At 35.0% G+C, this 20,961-nt stretch overlaps 1 non-coding gene across 1 annotated transcript; it reads right to left on the bottom strand.

Moving 5' to 3' along the window:
• Window positions 1-12,035: 12,035 nt before the first annotated feature.
• Window positions 12,036-12,142, bottom strand: LOC130458563 (U6 spliceosomal RNA). The gene has a single exon (XR_008917979.1). It is a non-coding gene; the product is annotated as a U6 spliceosomal RNA (small nuclear RNA).
• Between the last annotated feature and the right edge of the window lie 8,819 nt (window positions 12,143-20,961).

The following is a 20,961-nucleotide window of genomic DNA, read 5'->3' as shown; positions in this document are numbered from 1 at the left end:
ACTCTTATGTTCTAGGTCATAATAAAGCCTTGAACACAATATTATGGTGTTATCTTTGTCTCATGTCTAATATCTCCTACTTTAGAGATCACATTGACTTTACACCTTTACACCTCTACATTGTCTCTGTAATTTTGATCTCACAGTGTATTCACCACATATCAGAGATCTTGCCAGTGTAACAATTAAAATTAGTTTCTCTACTAAAGTATTATATTTTTATGAGGTTTATTAAAGATTAAGAAATAAAGAAAATACAAAATAAGAAAGCACTTGCAATCTACATCTTGCCTGCTAGGTAGAGAGCCCCTTTTGCCTAGAAGCAGAGAGAGAGAGCAAGTAGGCAGTGCAGTCAGTTTAAATACCCCTCTCGTTCTCAGCCCAGGTGAGTACTTCAGGTGAGATTTTAGGACATTCTGGGAACTACCAAGGACTTCTGGAAATTGAAGTCTGGGGTTCAAATCTCCATTTTACACCAGGTTAATGTCCTCTAGAAATGGGGATATGGTGGTCCAGCCAGCTCATGCATTTGAGAGAACTTTTTGTTAAATATTAAATGTATTTGCATCATGGAAATCAACAAGTCATACAAATTAGAGCTTTATTTGTTGTTTTATTGATTGTCTAGATTTAAGAATGTTATGAAGGAAATATTAATAATGTGGATTAAACTTAAAAGTGTTCTGTGTTTATTTTTTAATGTTAATAATTTATTTTGTATTAGTGTAAAGTAATATGCTTTACAAATAGTAAGGTAGTTCCTGCTCTCAAGGAGCTCATATTCTAATTGGGGAGATAACAGATATGGAAGATTTCGACTTTAAGTCAGATGGAAAGGTCCTCTGTGGTCCTTAAGGTGTAGCAGTAAAGCAGATGGTAATGCATTTTCTTTGATGTCATTTCACTGATAAAACCAGGTGTTGTTGAAGAACCATTTGGCACTTAGGGCTTAATAAATGCTTGTTGACTGTTGAGTTTTATTTCCTGAGCCTTCAATAGCTGTGGTTCCTGAGGAAGTACCTAAATGTTGTTGGCATTTGAACAATAAATGGGGAGGGGCAGGTCAAGATGATGCTGATGGACTAACTTACCTGACATAAGCTACCTCCTTCTTCTCCTTTGGGATGCCTTGTTGTCTCAGCAAGGTAGGCTTCCTATCCCATAGGTTACAGTTTTGTACTCAAGCATCCACGAAGTAATGTCATCTTTACTCTTTGGTAGTAAGAGTCTCAAGTAGCAAGACTCAAGTTTTGAATATAGATTCAATATGTTTTAAGAAAAAACTTGACCAACTTGCATGAAGGTAAGAGTTAGCATACTGCCAGCCTATGCCACTCTGTGTGATAAGGTCTTAGAAGACCTCAAGGTCTTCTAGAGGACATTCCACCCTTTAAATGATTTAAAGATTGTTAATGGTCAACCTTGACCAGGTCAATAAGCCTGATATAGATGGAACAAAAAATCTAAAACAGAAATAGAAAAATATAACCACAAATGTAACAGTCCCATGAAGGAATGACTGAATATGGGAGAACAAAGGCTTCCCCCCCTATCCCTTTTGGAAGAATAAAATCTTGGGTCTAGGTGATTTACATTCCAGGTAGTAGGTTGTACTAATTTTTTTCAGTTCACAGTGGGTTCCTCAAAATTAAGATGTGAACCCGAGGAGGAGAGGCCCTAGAAAGATTGGAGCCATAGTAAAGATGACCTGATTTCACCTCCATAAGACAGGCTTGATGCTGGCCTTGTATGCAAAGGGTTGCTGTGTTGTCATTGTCCTCTTGTGCTAAAAAGGAATGCCTCAAGAGCTCCCGCTAGACCTTACTCATCTTAGTCTGGGGCCATATTTGGCTGGGGCCAGGTGCTACAGGCCAGAGTTTCACTGCTCATGGTCAATCTACCATAACTGATGAGGTCCCAAATTGACACAGGGGTAGGCTAGTTAGCCACTACTGAGGGATCCAAGTGCTCTTGACACCTCAAATCACAAGGCTGCCACAAAGACTAGGAAGGTTCAGCTTAGGATCATCCATCCATGTTCATGGAGAGATAAAAAGTGAAATAAAAAGATACAAGGCCTGATATTCTATGCCAGTACATGTGATATACCCATCTCTGCAAGGCTGAATAAAGGAACCTGTTATCCAGTATGGAAAGGGGACACAAAGACAGAGAGAGAGCCAGAAACAGAGAGAGGAAGAAGGGGGTGGGGGGAGAGACATACAGACAGACAGAGTCCTTTATTTCATTAAACATCACCTTTTTTCCCCTGGAGAATTATGCTCAGCTTTGCTGGGTATGTGATTCTTGGTTGTAGGCCTAGATCTTTTGCCTTCTGGAAAATCTATTATATTTTTTGTAACAATAATCATTTTTATATTACTTTATACATTTCTTTCTCTTTTGTCTCAAATTTAGGAATCAAGATCCCATCTGTATCAAAAATAAAACTTGGAATAACTTCTCATTTTTCTGTTTTTCCAACAATCTATAATACTGGAGTTGCATTTTGAATGTTTTATAAAATTCACTTGTAAGTTTGTCTAGTTTTGGTTTTTATTTTCTTTCCCCTGTCCTTTAGGATTTGAATTAGGGTTTGATCGGTTTCTTTTTTCTGATGCTAGATTGTTTAAATTTCCTATCTTTTCCATTAATCTTAGCATTTTATATTTTCTTAAATATTTATACATTTAATTTGTATTTATTTTTTTGTATAGAATACAACCTGAATTGTGTATCAACAGTACTTACCTCTTGATTATATCTTGAACAATTCCTAACCATCTAATCTTTAACCTAAACTATTTTTAAATATTCTACTAACCCCCAAAATTAAAAATCCTAGCTTTACTTGACTATTCTGGCTAACTATTTCTATTCTAAGTTTTAGGTGTAGGTCATAAAATTAAATACATAAATATGTTTTTGAACATAATAGTAAACAATGAAACAATTTAAACAATATTTTGACAACTTTCTTATATTCTATTGACTATAATTTGTTCTAAATACAAATTTCTATAAACAACAACTGTTACTAATATTATTATGTAGCTTAACATATATTAATAATGCTATTCATCTCTCCCTAAATCATCTAAAAATCTGAACAACTTTCTTGCCTTATGTATTAGTAATTAGAATGTCAGTAAATTACCCTAATATTGTTAGCCTGTTAGTTCATTAGTATTTACAAATGTACATAGTTTTATCTGTACAGATTTTGCATATGTACAGTTATAATACAATTTTGTATATGATTTCTGTGCAAATTCCTGCAGATAAGAAAATTCTTTGTTTGAATTTTCCACAGAAACTCATAAATATATCATTATGAATTTTGTGTATGTGTAACTATGTAATGTTTTGTATACTTACCTAGTCTATGAGATTCCTTTCCACATTGTGCTTATGTGTAATTGCATCTGTGTGTATGTACATATATGTGAAGTTAACATGAATGACACATTCTTACATGACTTCATCACCTTCAGTTCAAGATTTCAAAGTCTTTCCATATCTTTGGTGTTGACTGTGGAAACATACATGTCTTCAGTTTTTCCTCTGTGCAGCATACACATATTGTCTGTCGTCTCACCTTGATTGAAGTCCTGTGTTCTTGAACATATAGGAACATAGAGGAACATGCATGTATGTAAGCTTTTCATTTGCATGCATGTAAGGTTGAGTTTTGTTTGCTTGGGCATGGAAGTAAGGTTTGAGTTCTTCATGCATACCTGTCAGTGTTCATGAGTTGATTCTTCATGAGTGGAAGTATGCTTTTCTGTATGATAATCTTTATGTGTATGTAATATATTGTACTTTATAAATTTTTCCCAGGATGTATGTTATGATTTTGAAATATATTATCTTATATTATTTAATTTTGATATCACAAGGGGGTTTCATTTTGTGTAGATTGCTTCTTTAAGATGTTCATATTAAGAGATTCTCTTGAATTTTGAATTTTTTCTAGGAGATAGAATTTTGTTTATAGGCTGTGGGTTTCTGTGTTCTTGTTAGTATAGATAGAGTGATACATGACATGATATCTTTTTCAGTGTCTTCTTATTTAAATGACTTTGTTTCCTTTTCATTGTTGCAAACGGAGACCATTTTTCATTGGAGCTATAATCCTAATGTGTATGTATGTATGGAACTATTTCATCATTACTTTTGCAGTGCTTGTTTCTGTTGTAATTTAGACTCTCGTGTCTTTTCTTTATGTTACTATATGCAATGCTTTCGTATTTGTTCTTGTCTTTTCATTCATAGCTTTCCATTTATAGGAACTGTTGTTAAATATTGCTAGGCCTATTTTATTCTTCTTCATTGCTGGTAATGTTATAAGCATAATGTAGTTTCACATCATTGTGACCACATTGTTTCTTGTGAGATATCTGAAACTATGAGATAATATCTTCATGGTATACCCTCCCTCTCTTCCTACCCCCAGTAGAGATTTGTTTTTAGGATGAAGGTTAAGAGGTATGGATAACCTATTTCAGTTCTCATCCATAAATTGGCATCAAAAGTCCTTGATAACAGATTCATGCAATGTGGACAAATGATACAATAGTATCCTAGATGTTTCCCATTTTCTATTACTGGGTGTTTGTACTCGTCATAGTTATAAAGTTAGAGTTTGCAACTAAAAACTTAGAGGTTTTCTTGATGCAATTAAATTTCTTAATTGTTCTTTTGTCGGATTTTATACCTAGGACTAGTCTTTGTTCTCACAAAGTTTTGTGTTGTATGTTACCCTATGGAACTCAAACAAATCATGGTTACAATCTTTCTCCACAGATGGTATTTGTCATGTAATGTTGTTGAAGTTAGAGAATATATGTGAAATTGTATATGTATCTGTCCTTCAATTTGTTCTTTAATATGTTTCTTCCCATTCATAATTACAGGGTGCATCGGCAATGGGTGAGTTCATTCCATTCACATTTAGAGTTATGATTACAAGCTGTGTATTTCCCAGCATTTTAATTTCTACTCCTAGTCTTGCCTTTTCTTCTTTCACTATTTCCTTGTATACCAGTGTTTTGTTTTTAACCAGTCCCCCTACTTCCTACCCTTATTTTACTTCCCTTTCTACCCACCTCCCTTCTTATTCCCCTCTTATTTTCTTTACAGTCTTTTTAAACTACCTCCACACCCTCTCCCTCCCTTGTACTGCTTCCCTCCCCACCAGCCCATTTGCTACCCTTCTACTTCACTATAGGACTCAAATCAATTCTCTGCCTCAATGTATTTGATTGTTCTTCCCTCTTTGAGTCAATTTCAATGCATGTAAGAGTTGAGTATTTCCTATCTTCAACCTCTTTACCCTTCCAGGGTATTGATGTTCTTCCCCCTTCAGCCATGAGCTTCTTTGTGACATATAAATTTACCCCTTTTGTTTCTTTTCCCATTTCTTTTAGTATTAACTTCTTTTTAATCTCTAGTTATATATATATACATATATACACATATACATGTATTTATGCATACATATATATATGCATATTTATGTCTTGGCATTTCATCCTATACAATTTGTCACGGTTCCCTCTAAGTGTAATTCTTCTAGCTGCCCAGTTGATAACAATTTTTGAGAGTTACCAATGACCTCTTTTCTTTTTGGGATACATATCATTTTAAGTTATTGGGTCTCTTAAAGAAAAAGATGATTTTTTTTGTTTTGTTTATTAGTTTTGTTTTTCTTTTTCCACTCTTTCTTAATTACCTTTTGATGATTTTCTTGAGTTCTGTGCTTGGGCATCAAATTTTCTGTTCAGGTCTGGTCTTTTCTTTATAAATGCTTGGGATTCTTCTATTTTGTTAAATGACCCTGTAAGAATATAGTCGTTTTGCTGTGTAGTTGATTCTTGGTTGTAGATTCCCTTGCTTTCTGGAATATCATATTCCATGCATTTTGGTCCTTCAGTGTAGATGCAGCCAGATCCTGTGTTATCCTCACTGTGGTTCAATGGTATCTGAATGACTTCTTCTTGGCAGCTTGTAATATCTTTTCTTTGATCTGATAGTTCTTAAATTTGGCTATAACATTCCTAGGTGTTGTCAGCTGGGGATTGAGGGGTGTATGGGGTGCTCAGGGAAGGGTAGTATCTCTGGTATGGAGGGCTTGTCGTGCCCTCTTAGGGCAGCTCTCCAACCTTTGACCCTCACCTGACACCCAGCTCTCACTTGTGGCTCCTAGTAACTGCTAGCATGTGGCAGCAGCCACACCCCGGGCAACGGCTTCAACAGGCTGGCTAAACCTTGTGAGGGTAGCCATCAGGTCATAGACCCCTGGTGAACTAAGGCTTTGCTCACCCAGCATGTGAAGACTGCTTTGGCAGAACAGGCGGAAGAAACCAATAAGAAGGTTCAATGGCTGAGAAAGTGACGCAGCAAAGCACTGTGGCATGCTTAGGGCATGTTGGAGCACAAAGGACAACATGGCCATCCAAAGCAGCTGAGGAAGTCTCCAGGCATAATGATTTTTTGTGCCACTGAACCCAGGCTTCCAACGCTGAGAGAGTGGGACTGTCTCTGTGCATAGACTTTTCCACTTAAATCTCCTTCACGCATAAGTGTCTTTGTGCACACTCATCTATACACCATAGATGAAAATGCACAAAGACAATCGTCATCCTCGGTTACTGAGAGACTACTACTGATAGGAGGTAATCTGTGGATTCTTTCAATGTCAACTTTTCCCTCTTGTTCTAGAATATTGGGGCAGTTTTCTTGGATAATTTCTTGTAGTATTATGTCCAGGCTTTTTCTTTTGTCATGGTCTTCCTGTAGACCAATGATTCATAAGTTGTCTCTCCTGGAACGATTTTCTAAATCCTCTGTTTTATGAATGAGGTGCTTCATATTTTCCTCAATTTTTCCATTCTTTTGATTTTGTTTTATAGTGTTCTGCTGCCTTGTGAAGTCACTTGCTTCTAATTGTTGCATTCTGGTTTTTAAAGACTGGATTTCATCCTTGAATTTTTGGTCATCCTTCTCCTTCTGGTCTGATTTTCTTTGGAGTCAACTTTCATCTTTTTTGCCTCATCTTTCATCTCCTTTGACTCATTTTAAATCTGATTAATTTTGGCTTTTAAGACACTCTTTTCTGATTCCAGATGACATCTTGCTTTTGAAGTTATCTTTAGCCTCTCTTAATTGTGTTTTGAATTGTATTTGAGTTCTTCCAAAGCCTGTATCCAGTTTTCTGGGGTTTCTGTCATTTTGCTCCGTGTTTCCTCATCCTTCTCTGTTCCGTTTGCTCTTTGTTCATTGCCTGCATATAAGCTGTCAATTGTAATTTATTTTTCTTTTGTTTGCTCATATTTATACCCCTTCTCTGATCCCTGCAGTTGCCTGCACTCTTGCTCATCTCATTTTTTTGTTGTTGTTGAATATATGGGCTTTTCTGTCAGCCTTCACCCTTGGAGTTTAGTCAGAAAATCTCTCAGCACAGTCTATGGGGCAGGGGTGTAGGAACTTGAGCTTCCCAGCCCTCTGGAGGCTTTGATGGGATTAAGTCTACCTGGGTTGAGCTGGATGTGCCATGAGGTCAAAACCTCAGGAAGGGGAGTGGGCAATATGGAATGTCTGTGCTGCTGCAAGTTGACTGCCCACTCTGAGGTCTGTGCTCTGTGTTTCTTTTTCAACTGTTTCTCCACCTCCAGTATTTGACACTCTGAGCCTAACACAGTTTTGCCCACATGGTAGTCTCTCCAGAATAGCACCCTTGCCCACCCAGAGATTCCAGCTGCTGCTGGAGGCTTAGAGCTCTAGGTGGCAGTGGGGAAGCCTGGGACCTTCCTTCTTCCTTCCCCTTAAACCCTAGTGTTCTCAAATTCTGGCTTTTGGGGGGGCATACCTTTTAATTTGAGTCTAGCAAGAGGGTTCTTTGGCTCCATCTTGTTGTTAGGTTTGATTTTAAGTCCCCTAAGAGCATTTAGTTTGTAATCAGTAAGGAAGGGTTTTCAGAGGTCTGAACTTTCTCTGCCTCTATGCCATCATTTTCACTCTGCCTCCTTTATCAGTAATGTAATTCAATTTCTGTACAAAGACTTCATAACTATCAACTCCTAACATAGCAAACATTTCTTTCATTGATATAGAATCTCTTCTGTCCCACAGGACATCTTCATCATCATTATAATCATAAGATTTTGTTTGTTCTGTGTCTAGGTATTCACTTTGCTCATTTGTGCCCCATACATCATCCCAAATTTTGTTAACTCCCTCATATAGATTGTAAAATTCATAGGGTTCTTGTTCTTGATCACTGTTTTGGTCCATTATTATTACACCATAATCATCTTGGTCTGAGTCTGACTCTTGGTCACTGAATTCTGTAACCCTTATATTTTTCATTGGATTTTGTTCAGTGCCATGTAAACTTGTGTCAGATGTTGTTAACTCAGATTTTATGTTTTGATCTTCTCTATGTCATGGGCTTTTATCTTTCCCAAATCTGTTTCTAGTTGTTTCTCATTAATAAGCTCTAGAGTTGTGTTTTGTGGTGATAAACTTGATATTATCAGTTTAACTGCTTCTGACAGATATGCAATAGTGTTACTAAAATTCACAGGTTCTACACTTTTTCAGCCTCAAGTTTTTGTTCATCTGACCTCTCTTTTGACTCTGTGAAGGTAAAAACCTTTTCCTCTATGATGTTATCTTCTGGGAATGGTTTTAGTACAGCTGCATTTTCCCCTGTATCACTGGGATTTGTGTATTCATTTTTCCCCATTGTACTCCATATATATGATTCTGGTTTTTGTGTAGCTACTGAATTAATTGCTGATGATTCATTTTGCACTGCCTTGTTCTCTTCTTGCACTTGTATGGTTGAACCAATTAAATCTTCTTGGATTAAATAATTTCCTAGTTGATCTTCATTTAAATTTGATTGTATTTTATTTCCTTCTTCACTGGAATATGAATTTAAACCATAGCTATCTGTAATTTCATTATGTTTTAATTGACTAGACCACCCCCATCCATTTAGAATGTTGGCTTCTTGGTATTCTCTTGAACCCTTGGCTATCCTGGCAATTGTTATGTCCTCCATTCCATCTGTATTTTCAAACCCAACTGCTGTTTCACTTCCAATACATTGATTATGATCAATTATATCAATTGTATTTTCAGATCTATCCTTTTTTAGATTTGAAATTTCCAAGTTATTTAAGGAATGATGAAGAATTTCAGCTTCTGGGTTCAATCTAGATATTTTTTCTAAGTAAGTCTGTACCATATAGCTTTTTGAAGTTTTAATAGATTCAAGTGGGGTTTTATGGTTGTCTGTGAGCTGTGAGCTTCTGTATCTTGTTTATAGCTCCTGCAAAAGTTTCTGCAATAGTCTATGTTTTCCTATAGTCATTTTGTTGTAGGGAATTGAAATTTTGTTTCACTGTTTCTTTCAATAGCTCCTGATCATGTTTATGTGTTTATTATGTTCATGAACACTTTTTGCCCTAAATTCAATACCTGTGCCCAATTTGCATTGAAAAACATTTCCAAATATGTTTTTATCAGTTCTCTGCTTTATTCCTGACTGGTTATTATGTCCTTTCTGCCTGAGTCTCCAATATCGGCTTGAATTTATGCAATTAGATCTCTCATCTCTTTATCTAATTTCTGTACTTGCCTCTGCTTTTCACTCAATAATAGGTTTGATTTGTCACCATAAATTCTTGCAGACCCAGTAAATTCAGTTTTATGTTCCACCCATGTATTTTCTTTTCTCTTTATGTACTTTTGTTTTACTCCTGCAAGTCCTGCATTGCTTGTCACATCCTGAAATATCTTTTTTCTATCCCCTTGTACATTACTAAGTATCTTAAAGTCCTGGATTCATAATTTTTTTCTGCCATTTTATATAACTTCTGCTTATTTAGAATTAGCTCCTGATTTTATAGCTAATCTCATGGATTCAAGGTCTGCTGCCTCCTGGTCAGTACGCAGTTGCAATACTGACAGCAAGTATTTGCTCTATAATATGTCTTTCCCTTTGTGCCTTTATTAGTTGCCTCATATTTCCTCTTCAGATAACAATCCTTAATAAGGTGTCCAACCATGTGATACAGGAAACACTTTCTTTTTTCTCTCTGTCCCCTACTTTGTTGGTATGAGGGTCTAGAGTATGTCTGTATGGTCTGCAAGCTAATTTGCTCTATCACTTTTTGCTTTAATGATACTTCTGTACTTTGCAATTTCTGTTTTATTTCTTTCAATTCTCCCTGTTGTTCATTGTGATTCTCCCATAAGTAAGATGCTGCCTTGTGATGTTCAGAAAGATAGACAGTGTCATATTTGGGAAAACAGCTTCTGAAGAAGTTTTTCAGAAGTGAGTTGCAACCCTGAAGGAACTTCCTCCTCACATGAGCCACAGACTCATCTTGACTAAAGCTGGCAGGGTGCTCTGTACTTTCTTGGACCAATTTATCAAATTTACCCCATGCATTAGGTTTAGAACAGAAAAAAACTTTATGGTCTGGAGAAGATCCTCCCTGCATTTCCTCAAATAGGACATGCTAACTGGATTAGCAAAATCAAAGACTTCTTTCTGCTGTTCAGTAGGCCAATGTCAGGGTGCTATCAGTTCTTATCAATAGTTCTTATCAAGTCTTATCAATAAATTACCTATGCTCATGGGGGCTAAATATTTCCAAAAGTAGAAACTCTGCATCCTGAAAATATGGCTGAAAAAATTTAGATGCCCTCTTCAATTCCTTGAGCACAGGTAAGGCTCACAGAGAAATTTTGGGAATCTGCACCAGATAGAATTGAGTTACTGGGTGGAAAACTGTTTGTGCACTTTGCCTGATATCTTTCCAATATCCCTTAGGGGTAATATTTTTTAGCATCATTTCTATTTTCCTGAGCTCCTTTCTTGTTCTTTCCATTTGTTTTCTTCTCCATCTCCTCATTATTTTTGTCCTTGAGCCCAGCCCAGTATCATTTTCTTGCCCACTTCCATCCTTAGCCTGATCTAATCCCTGTCTTTGCAGAAACTTCTCACACATTTTCTAAACTAGCTGTTCCAGATTTGTGTCTACAATCAGGATTTGACCTGCTTTCTTTGGTGTCAGAAACTTAATAATGTTCTTGAGATAGGAGAAGGTCTATATGGCAGCCATGGTAAACACATACAGTTGGGTGAGGATTTGCCATATTACAGTGTCAATAGTGAAGGCTATAGCCATTATAAAAGAAGTAGAATGAGATATGAGGTCTATAGTGTCTATCAAAATGTTAGCCACTGCACTATACATCAAATTATAAATCCAATAACAGGCAATGACCGAGAGTACCACCAGTCCACCAATTATTTGCAGAAACATCTTTTTTTCCTTATTATCTTATACTATTTTGGGAAGGGTAAGACCTTATCTGGGGTGCCAAATTGTATGGAGGCTCCCTTTAACTAGGTTATTTAAGGTAAATGGAAATGCTGGTCAGTCACACTGGGATTTAAGGTTATAGGAAAAACAGAATTCTTTCTTCTCCTTCCCCCTCCACTTCCTGCTTCCTTCTGTTGATCCTAAAGACTACTCAGAGATGATAAGTTATAGTAGCTTTCAACAGACTAATTTCACTTCAAAATACTGGAAAAGTATTTATTTTATTTTATCATTTATTTTAAAGGAAGCATGGATATTAAGTGGGGATTAAAGGCAGAAGGAATTTTGGGTTTCCTAGTCTATTATAAATTCAATATCAAAAAAGTAGAGCCAAATTATTATTCTTAAGGGAATATTGTTAATAATTTGAAAAGATCTTCAGAGCTAAGCCCAAGTCTTCAAGTTGAAACCAATAGCCAGAAACTACAGAGTATTTCTCTGTCAGCTTTCTTCCTTAGAGTCTGAAGGAAGAAGTGAGTAAATCAGTTTGTGTGCCAGCTTATTCAAACTGCCTTCTCCCTGACCACATTCTTCTCTTGAACTTTTATGATTAACAGATCTTCAAAGTTCCATGGCTTGCACTTGCTTGCAAGTCTTTCTGTAGGAGTAATCAGTTCTTCACAGGTATTAAAAAATATGGAATGCTTCATGAATTTGCATGTAATCCTTGCACAGGGGCCATGCTAATATTCTCTGTATCATTCCAATTTTAGTATATGTGTTACCAAAGTGAGCACTGCCCTGATATTCTTGAAGAGGGCAAAATAGATATTGAAAGAATCCATAGATGACCCCCTACATTAAAAACCCAAAAGACAACTCCTATGAATGTTATAGCCAATTCAAAATTCAAAAGCTTCCAGGCCAAGCAGAAAATCTGCAAGAGGCCAGAAAGAGACAATTAAGGTATCAAGGAGACTAAGATAGGATCACACAGGATCTGGGAGCTTCTATAGTAAAGGACCAGAAGACTTGGAATATGATGTTCAGGAAAGCAAGAGAATTGGGTGTACAACCAAGAATCACCTACCCATCAAAACTGACTATATACTTTCAGGAAAAGTATGGATATTTAATAAAATAGAAGATTTCCAAGCATTCATAAAGAAAAGACCAGAACTAAATGGAAATTATGATGTCCAAATACAAAATCCAAGAGAATCATAAAAAGGTAAAAAAGAAAGAGGGGGAAAACATTTAAGGGTTTCAATGAGGTCAAATTTATTATATAAATAAACAGAAAAACATATCTACAACTCTTAAAATTTGTTTTCATTATCATAGTAAATAGAAGAAATACTCATAGGCATAATTGGTAGTAAGCTGTTTTAAATGATATATAAAAATAATTTGGCAGAGGAACAAAAAAGAGAATGGTACTTAAAGAAACTAGCAACAACCCAGAAAATAAGCCAAAATAGCATAAAGGAAAGACTGAAGTTTCAGAGGGTACTCCAGCTTCCTAGAAAACAGAGCTTATCTATAATTAAAAAGGGAAAATGACAAAACAAACAGTAATGCCCCAAACTCTAAAGACTTTTTATGGAGACAAAGAGCAAGGTACAGACACAGAAGGGAACATCAAAAGTAAAGGAAAACATGTAAAGTCCAAAAAAAATGAATTGGACACAGATTGTGAAGGAGAGAAAAAAAGACTTGAAAAACCACATAAAAGGGGAAGAAAAGTGGGGAGGAGAAAAGAAAGTGATGCAAGAAGAAATGAAAGGGATACAAAAAAATAGGCCAATTGAAAAAGAAGAACAAAAAAACTGACAGAGGAAAACCAGGGTTTAAAAAATCAGAACTGACCTTATAGAAATTAATGATTCAATAAACAATAAAGCAAAAATCAAAGGAATATAAAACAGAAGTAAATATGACATAGCTTATTGAAAAAACAACTGCCCTAGAAAATAGATCTAGGAGAGACAATCTGAGAATTACTGGACTACTTTAAGGTAATTATAAAGAAGAAAAAACATTGAGTATCATATTACATGAAATTATCAAAGAAAACTGACCAGAAAACTTCAAATAAGAAAATAAAATTGAAATTGAAAGAATTCACAGATGGCCTCCAGAAAGAAATCCTCCACTGAAAACTTCCAGGAATGTAATAGCTAAATTCAAGAGGCACCAATCCAAGGAAAAAATACTTCAGGCATCAAGAAAGAAACCATTTCAATTACCATGGAACTCCAATCAGGATCACTCAGGACCTAGCAAATTCCACAATAAAATATTGAAAAGCATGGGATATAATATTCAGGAAGACAAAAGATTGGGGTTTACAACCCAGAGTCACCCATCCATTAATACTGAGTCTATTCCTTCAGGGAGAAAGGTCATTGAATAGGATAGAAGATTTCCAAAACATTCTTGATGAATACAACAGACCTAAAAAAAAAATTGAAGTCCAAACACAATATAAAAGAGAACCCATAAAAGTAAATAAAAAAGAAAATTTAAGTGACTCATTAGGGTCAAAATGTAAAGAGGATTTCTGTAATTCACAAGAATTATTCTTAGTAGTAGAGAAGATAGAAGGAATTTCCTCAGAAAGAGGGTGGAGAAATAAGCTGATTATGATGATGATATGATGTATATGGCAATATATAATGATGAAATATATGTAAATGTTATGATATGAAACAATATGTACATACATTATGTGTACATATATGAATGACAGATTCAAGGTAAAAGCCTAGAGCAGAATTTATTATGCATTTTGTAAAGTATAATAAGCACATAATCATGTCCCAATTATGATATCTGACAAAGCCAAAGTAAAAATAAATCTAGTTAAAAGAGATAGGAAAGGTAATTACATCCTGAGCAAAGGCAGTATAGACAATGAGGAAATATCAGACTGAATAGGTATGCACCAAATGGCATAGCATTCAGATTTCTAAAGGAGAAACTAGTGGAGCTCAAGGATGAAATAGAGAGAAAAAACTATACTAGTAGGAGACCTGAAACTTCCTCTATCAGAACTAGATAAATCAATAAAAAAATAAATAAGATAGAGCTAAGAGAAGTGAATGAGATCTTAGAAAAATTACAGTTAGTACATATGAGGAGAAAAATAAATAGGGACAAAATGGAATACATTTCAGCAGCACATGGTACATTTAAAAAATTGACCATATATTAGGGCATAAAAATATTGCAAACAAGTGCAAAAGAGCAGAAATAATAAATGCAATCTTCTCAGATCACAATGTAATGAAAATAATAATTAGTAAGGGTACATGGAGAGGTAAATAAAAATTTAATTGGAAATTAAAGAAAATGATTCTCCAAAACCTGTTAAAGAAAAAATCACAGAAATAATTAATAACATGATTGAAGAAAAATTACACTGACGAGACATCCTTTCAAATCTATGGGATGCAGCCAAAGCAGTACTGAGGAGGAAATTTATATCCTTGAGTTCATATATTAACAAATTAGGGAGGGCAGAAGTCAATGAATTGGGCATGCAAATTTAAAAAAACTAGAAAGTGAACAAATTATAAATCCTCAGATGAAGACTAAATTAGAGATCCTAAAAATCAAAGCAGAAAATAATCAAATTGAAAGTCAAGGAACTATTGATTTAATAAATAAGACTAGAAGCTGGTACTTTGAAAAAACAAATAAAATAGACAAAGTACTGGTCAGTCTAATTAAAACAAGGAAAGAAGAAAATCAAATTGGCAGTATCCAAGATGAAAAGGGAGACTTTACCTCTAATGAAGAGGAAATTAAGGCAATCATTAAAAACTATTAGACCCAATAATATGGCAACAAATATAGCAATATAGGTGATATGGATGAATACTTACAAAAATATAAATTACCTAGACTAATAGAGGAAAAAATAGATTACCTAAACAACCCCATATCAGAAAAAGAAATTGAACAAGCCATCAAAGAACTCCCCCAAAAAAAGTCCCCAGGTCCAGATGGATTCACAAATGAATTCTATCAAACATTCAAAGAACATCTAATCCCAATATTAAACAAACTATTTGACAGAATAAGCAAAGAAGGAGTTCTACCAAATTCATTTTATGACACAAACATAGTACTGATCCCAAAACCAGACAGATCAAAAACATAGAAAGAAAACTATAGACAAATATACTTAATGAATATAGATGCAAAAATCTTAAATAGGATACTAGCAAAAAGACTCCAGCAAGTCATCACAAGGGTTATTCACTATGACCAGTTTGGATTCATACCAGGAATGCAAGGATGGTTCAATATTAGGAAAGCCATCCTCATAATTGACCATATTAACAAGCAAACTGACAAAAACCACATGATTATCTCAATAGATGCAGAAAAAGCCTTTGATAAAATACAACACCCATTCCTATTGAAAACACTAGAAAGTATAGGAATAGAAGGGCCTTTACTAAAAATAATAAACACTATCTATCCAAAACCATCAGCAAACATCATCTGCAATCGGGATAAACTATAAGCCTTTGCAATAAAATCAGGAGTGAAAAAAGGATGCCCATTATCATCTTTATTATTCAACATTGTACTAGAAACACTAGCAGTAGAAATTAGAGAAGAAAAAGAAATTGAAAGTATTAAAATTGGCAATGAGGAGACCAACCTGTCATTCTTTGCAGATGATATGATGTTCTACTTAAAGAATCCTAGAGAATCATCTAAAAAGCTAGTGGAAATAATCAACAACTTTGGAAAAGTTGCAGGGTATAAAATAAACCTACATAAATCATCAGCATTTCTATATACTTCCAACACATCACAACAGCAGGAGTTAGAAAGAGAAATTCCATTTAGAATCCCCTGAGACAATATAAAATATTTAGGAATATATTTACCAAGACACAGAGGAACTATATGTCACAACTATGAAACCTTTTACAGAGGAAACTAGATTTAAATAACTGGAATAAACATTAATTGCTTATGGGTAGGATAAACTAACAATAAAATTTAAAATCCTACCCAAATTGATTTACTTCTTCAGTGCCAAAACTATCACACAATGAAGAAATTTTTTGCTGAATTAGAAAAAAACCTATGACAACATACATTTAGAAGAACAAAAGATCAAGAATATCAAGGGAAATAATAAGAAAAAAATGTGAAAGAGGGGGGCTTAGCAGTACCAGATATAAATCTGTACTATAAAGCAGTGGCCATCAAAACAATATGGTACAACTTAGGAGACAGAAGGGAGGATCAGTGGAATAGACTTGGAGTAAATTACCTCAGCAAGACAGTCTATGATAAATCCAAAGATCCCAGCTTTTGGGACAAAAATTCACTATTTGCTAAAAACTATTGGGAAAACTGGAAAAGAATATAGGAGAGATTAGTTTTAGATCAACATCTCACACCCTACACCAAGATAAACTCAGAATAAGTGAATGACTTGAGTATAAGGAAGTAAACTATAACTAAATTAAGTGAAACCAGAATAGTATATCTGTCAGATCTTTGGGAAAGGAGTTGGAAAAAAGTACTAAATGTAAAATAAATAATTTTGATTACATTAAATGTAAAAGTTTTTGTTCAAACAAAAGCAATGCAAACAAAATTAGAAGGGAAGCAACAAATTGGGGAAATAATCTTTATAATAAAAACCTCTGACAAAGGCCTAGTTGATTTGAAGGATGGGGTCATCCTTAATGTTTGGAAGAAGAGAAGATTTGGAAGGAAAGACATCTACAAAGCAGATAGCTACCAGTCTGTATTTGCTCATCATGTGCAACTCACTGTATCACCATAAACAAAAAGAGGGAGAGATACACATTTTGATCTCCTGGTATTTACTGCCTGGAAGCAACAGTACATGTCATTGCCTTTAGGTGATCTGGAGGAAAGGATGGAATTTGACCTTTGAAATGTGTGGGTAACTGAGATTTGATTAGGTTACAGTAAATCTGAGTGGTCTATCCTCAAAACAGAAGGTAAAGGACAGCAAAGTATAATAGAGACAGCTATTTGATTTTGTAGCAGAGTTTTCAGCTGGATTTAGAACCACAGAAGTGAATTAAAATAGCAATTCCTAATTATATGACAGAAAAAAAATTTAACCTCTGGGCCCCACTTTGACAATCTTTAAAATGAGGGTTTTCAATTTCATGTCTTTCTCAGTCTGTAAATTAATAATCAAATCATGTTGTAGGTTGTTTAACCCTTTGAGGGCAATGTTGGGATTGATGAGAGTGAGGTAGTTTGGGGCATTAATGAGTAGGGTTTTGTGAGAGATAAGCCCTGTGATTAGATATTTTTGGAAAGGTAAGATGTGACCCATATTTCTATTCTCTGATGTATTTTCTCTGGCTTCATGTCATATAGTTTTCTAAAGATCATGCTATTGCTCAAGAAAAGAATAGGCATGGAGCCTTCAATTTGGAAATGATTTAGAAGAGCAATGTTTGAGTAAGTATAATGCAAAGATGTTCAAGTCTCCCACAGCCAGAATTCTTTTCTATTTCCTCTTTTAATGGCAGAATTAAGTATGAAATAATTATTGGTTATTGCAAAATCAGGAAGAAAGACATGAGGGTAAATTAGTGGTAGAAGTTCAACTTGCAATTCCCTTAGAATAACCTGGGCATCTATTAGAAACAGGATGAAAGATAGATTTGTGGTTAGTTGCTAATGGTTTCAATTTAGTTTTTCTTACCTAGAAAGTCAAGAAAGTGACCACTATCAGAACTAATAGTAATATTAACTTGTACTAATCCTTTATTTATTTATTTTTTAAAAACCCTTACCTTCTGTTGTCTTGGAATTGACTCCAAGACATAAAGAGTGGTAAGGGCTAGGCAATGGAGGTTAAGTGACTTGCCCAGGGTCACACAGCTGGGAAATCTGAGGCCAGATTTTAATCTAGGATCTCCCGTCTCTAGGTCTGGCTCTCAATCCAGTGAGCCAACAAGCTGCCCCCTGTACTAATCCTTTAAGTAAACTATAACAATTAATTTCAGGATAATAGTGTTAATTCATCCTTGAATTATAAAGATAAGGAACCTTGAAACCAAGTAGCTAAAATCAGAGACTAGAATTCAATTTCTTAGTCCTAATGTACTGCTCAAATTAGTTAAGCAACATGTGTTCTAAGTGATTATCTGCCTTCCTTCTTAAGAAAGTTTCATCACATTGGAGCTGATGTATATAGGAGGACACAGTAGAGATTATTACTGTCTTAGATTTTCTTTTTCAAATAAACTTTCTGGCAGGCTTTTTAAAAGCATTAAATTCACACATATACAGTGGTGATCCAAAGGTTTATTGCCCAGAAGGAATGCTCTTTTAATTTTTTTCCTTTTTTTCCATTTGAATTAGTTTATTTAGTCAATTTAAAACATTATTCCTTGGTTACAATAATCACATTGTTTCCCTCCCTCCCATCCATCCACTCTTCCCAAAGCCTTGGTGCAATTTCATTGGGTAATACTTGTGTCCTTGATCAGAACCTATTTTCATGTTTTCATTTGAACTAGGATGTTCATGTAGTCTACAACCTCAACCACATCACTTTGACCCATGTATTGAAGCCATCACCAAGAAATCTAGTTTATTTGGTGGAAGTAAATTAAACTGTAGAGTAAATTTATTATGCAAACACAGAATCTTTTTTTGGCTTCCTGCTTTATATAAACTTTTTTTTTCCTGTAGTAAGAACTTCTTTTTGATTTTCTACCTTTAATACAATATACTTTATAATATATATATATATATACATACATATATATATATATAATTTGTTCAGAAACCACTATTTATCTAAAATTATTTCTGAAGACACCTTAAAATTACAATTTAAATTCTTAGCTCATTAAATTATCCAATGATTGTTTATAATTGTAACCAGTTTTGTTGAAGTCCATCCATCATCATCTATGTGACAATTAACAAAGGCAAAAAGGCAGCAAAGGCTTTTAAGGCAACATGTGATCTTTGATGGATGTAGTGACAAGGGTTTGGGCAAGATGTTTATGGATTTACACAGTGATATTTTGTTCTTCAGCAAAGGTACAAAATAAAGAGCCATATAGGCAAAATATAGTAGCTTAAAATTATTCAGTATAACATAAAAATATTGATTATATTAATACAGATAAACTAAAAAAATTTAAATCTTAAAGCAATCAGCAATATCATAGTCAGTGAAATAAAAAAAATCATTTTTTCCAACTCAAACTTGTGCACTATTAAGGAGGGTAATAAATTGAAAACGATTAGCAAGGAATAATACAATGGAGTCTGAAAAGGTTTAAAATTCACCTCCAGAGCTCATTAAGTTTTCTCCCCCTTCCCCTGTACTTTTCATCCATTCACATTTCTTTTGTCAGAGCTCTGAAGTTCATCTGAGTGAGGGAGAATTCTGCACTGAACATAGTATGGAGGAAGCTCAAATTAGATGTATTGTAGAGGTTGGGCATGCCCAAATGCCAAAGTTATGTAGGAAGATAAATCTTACCTCTGAATCTCAGGATTATTCAAGCTAAATGTAAAGACCATTGCACCCAGGAACAGTAGTAAGAAAAGACACTCCAAAACTTTGAGCTGCTTGAGATAGGTAATGCAGTGCTCTTTCATGGAGTGAGCCATGACATAACAAGTTTACTTATTAAATAAAAGTTAAACAAAAGGAGACCCTGACTGGAAGGTAAAGAGACTTTTTTTGTCTAAAGGGCTTTTAAGAGCTATTCTTCTATTCTTCTGTTCTCTCTTCCCTAAGGGCAAAACTATGAGGGAAAATAGCATATTTGCATATGATAGAAAGAGTACTCCTTCTTGTTTTGGGTCAAGAGAAAGAAGGATAAAATAGGCATATTCCCCAAAACTGACTTTGAATCTACTGATTTTGGTCTAACTGCCCTCCCTGTGAAAAACTTGAATGACAGTCTTCTAATCTAGGAGTCCAGGGTCAGCTTAAAAAAAAATCTGCTTGGAAACTAGAAGGAGTGGGGCTTCTTTTCCCCACACTAAAAATGACTAGCACAAAAAACCCATGTGGGAGGGAAAGTGGAGTTAAAAGGATTGGGGTCTCACCCTCTGTACAGAGACTCAAATCAGAGATAGCAGTGGGAAGCAGAAGTGGAGTAGCACACTGGACTGGTGTGCACAAGGGTGGCAGGGTTAGTGGAGATGAGAGGCAGGAAACAGGAAAATGGGCATCAGTGGCAGAACTGGTAGCAGAGGGCAGAGAAGCACTGGCTGTGAAGGTATGAAAGCAGGCAAGCTGGGCCTCAAGAAGACCCAGCCACTGGATGCTTGTGATGGGCAGAGACCAAACAAACTTAGTGTCACTGAAAAAGCTATCTTTACTGCAAGGTTATCTGCTCAAAACTTTTTAGAATTCATATCCTGAAGTGGTCATCCATAAATGGGTTTTAAACCCAAAAGTGGGTTTTAAAATTAATATTCAACAGACTAAGTATTAAATTGTAAAAAGTTCATTAATAATAACTAAAGTAAAAAAACTACCTAAAACCCAATCTGGTCATGAGAGAAGAGAGTGAGGGAGTAGTTACAGCAAACTTAAATACAATCACACAAATGTGGA

This window comes from Monodelphis domestica, chromosome 3, assembly GCF_027887165.1.
Source record: "Monodelphis domestica isolate mMonDom1 chromosome 3, mMonDom1.pri, whole genome shotgun sequence".
Taxonomy (NCBI): Eukaryota; Metazoa; Chordata; class Mammalia; order Didelphimorphia; family Didelphidae; genus Monodelphis; species Monodelphis domestica.
The sequence above is the reverse complement of the archived record's forward strand: the minus strand, read 5'-3'. Positions and strand labels throughout refer to the sequence as shown.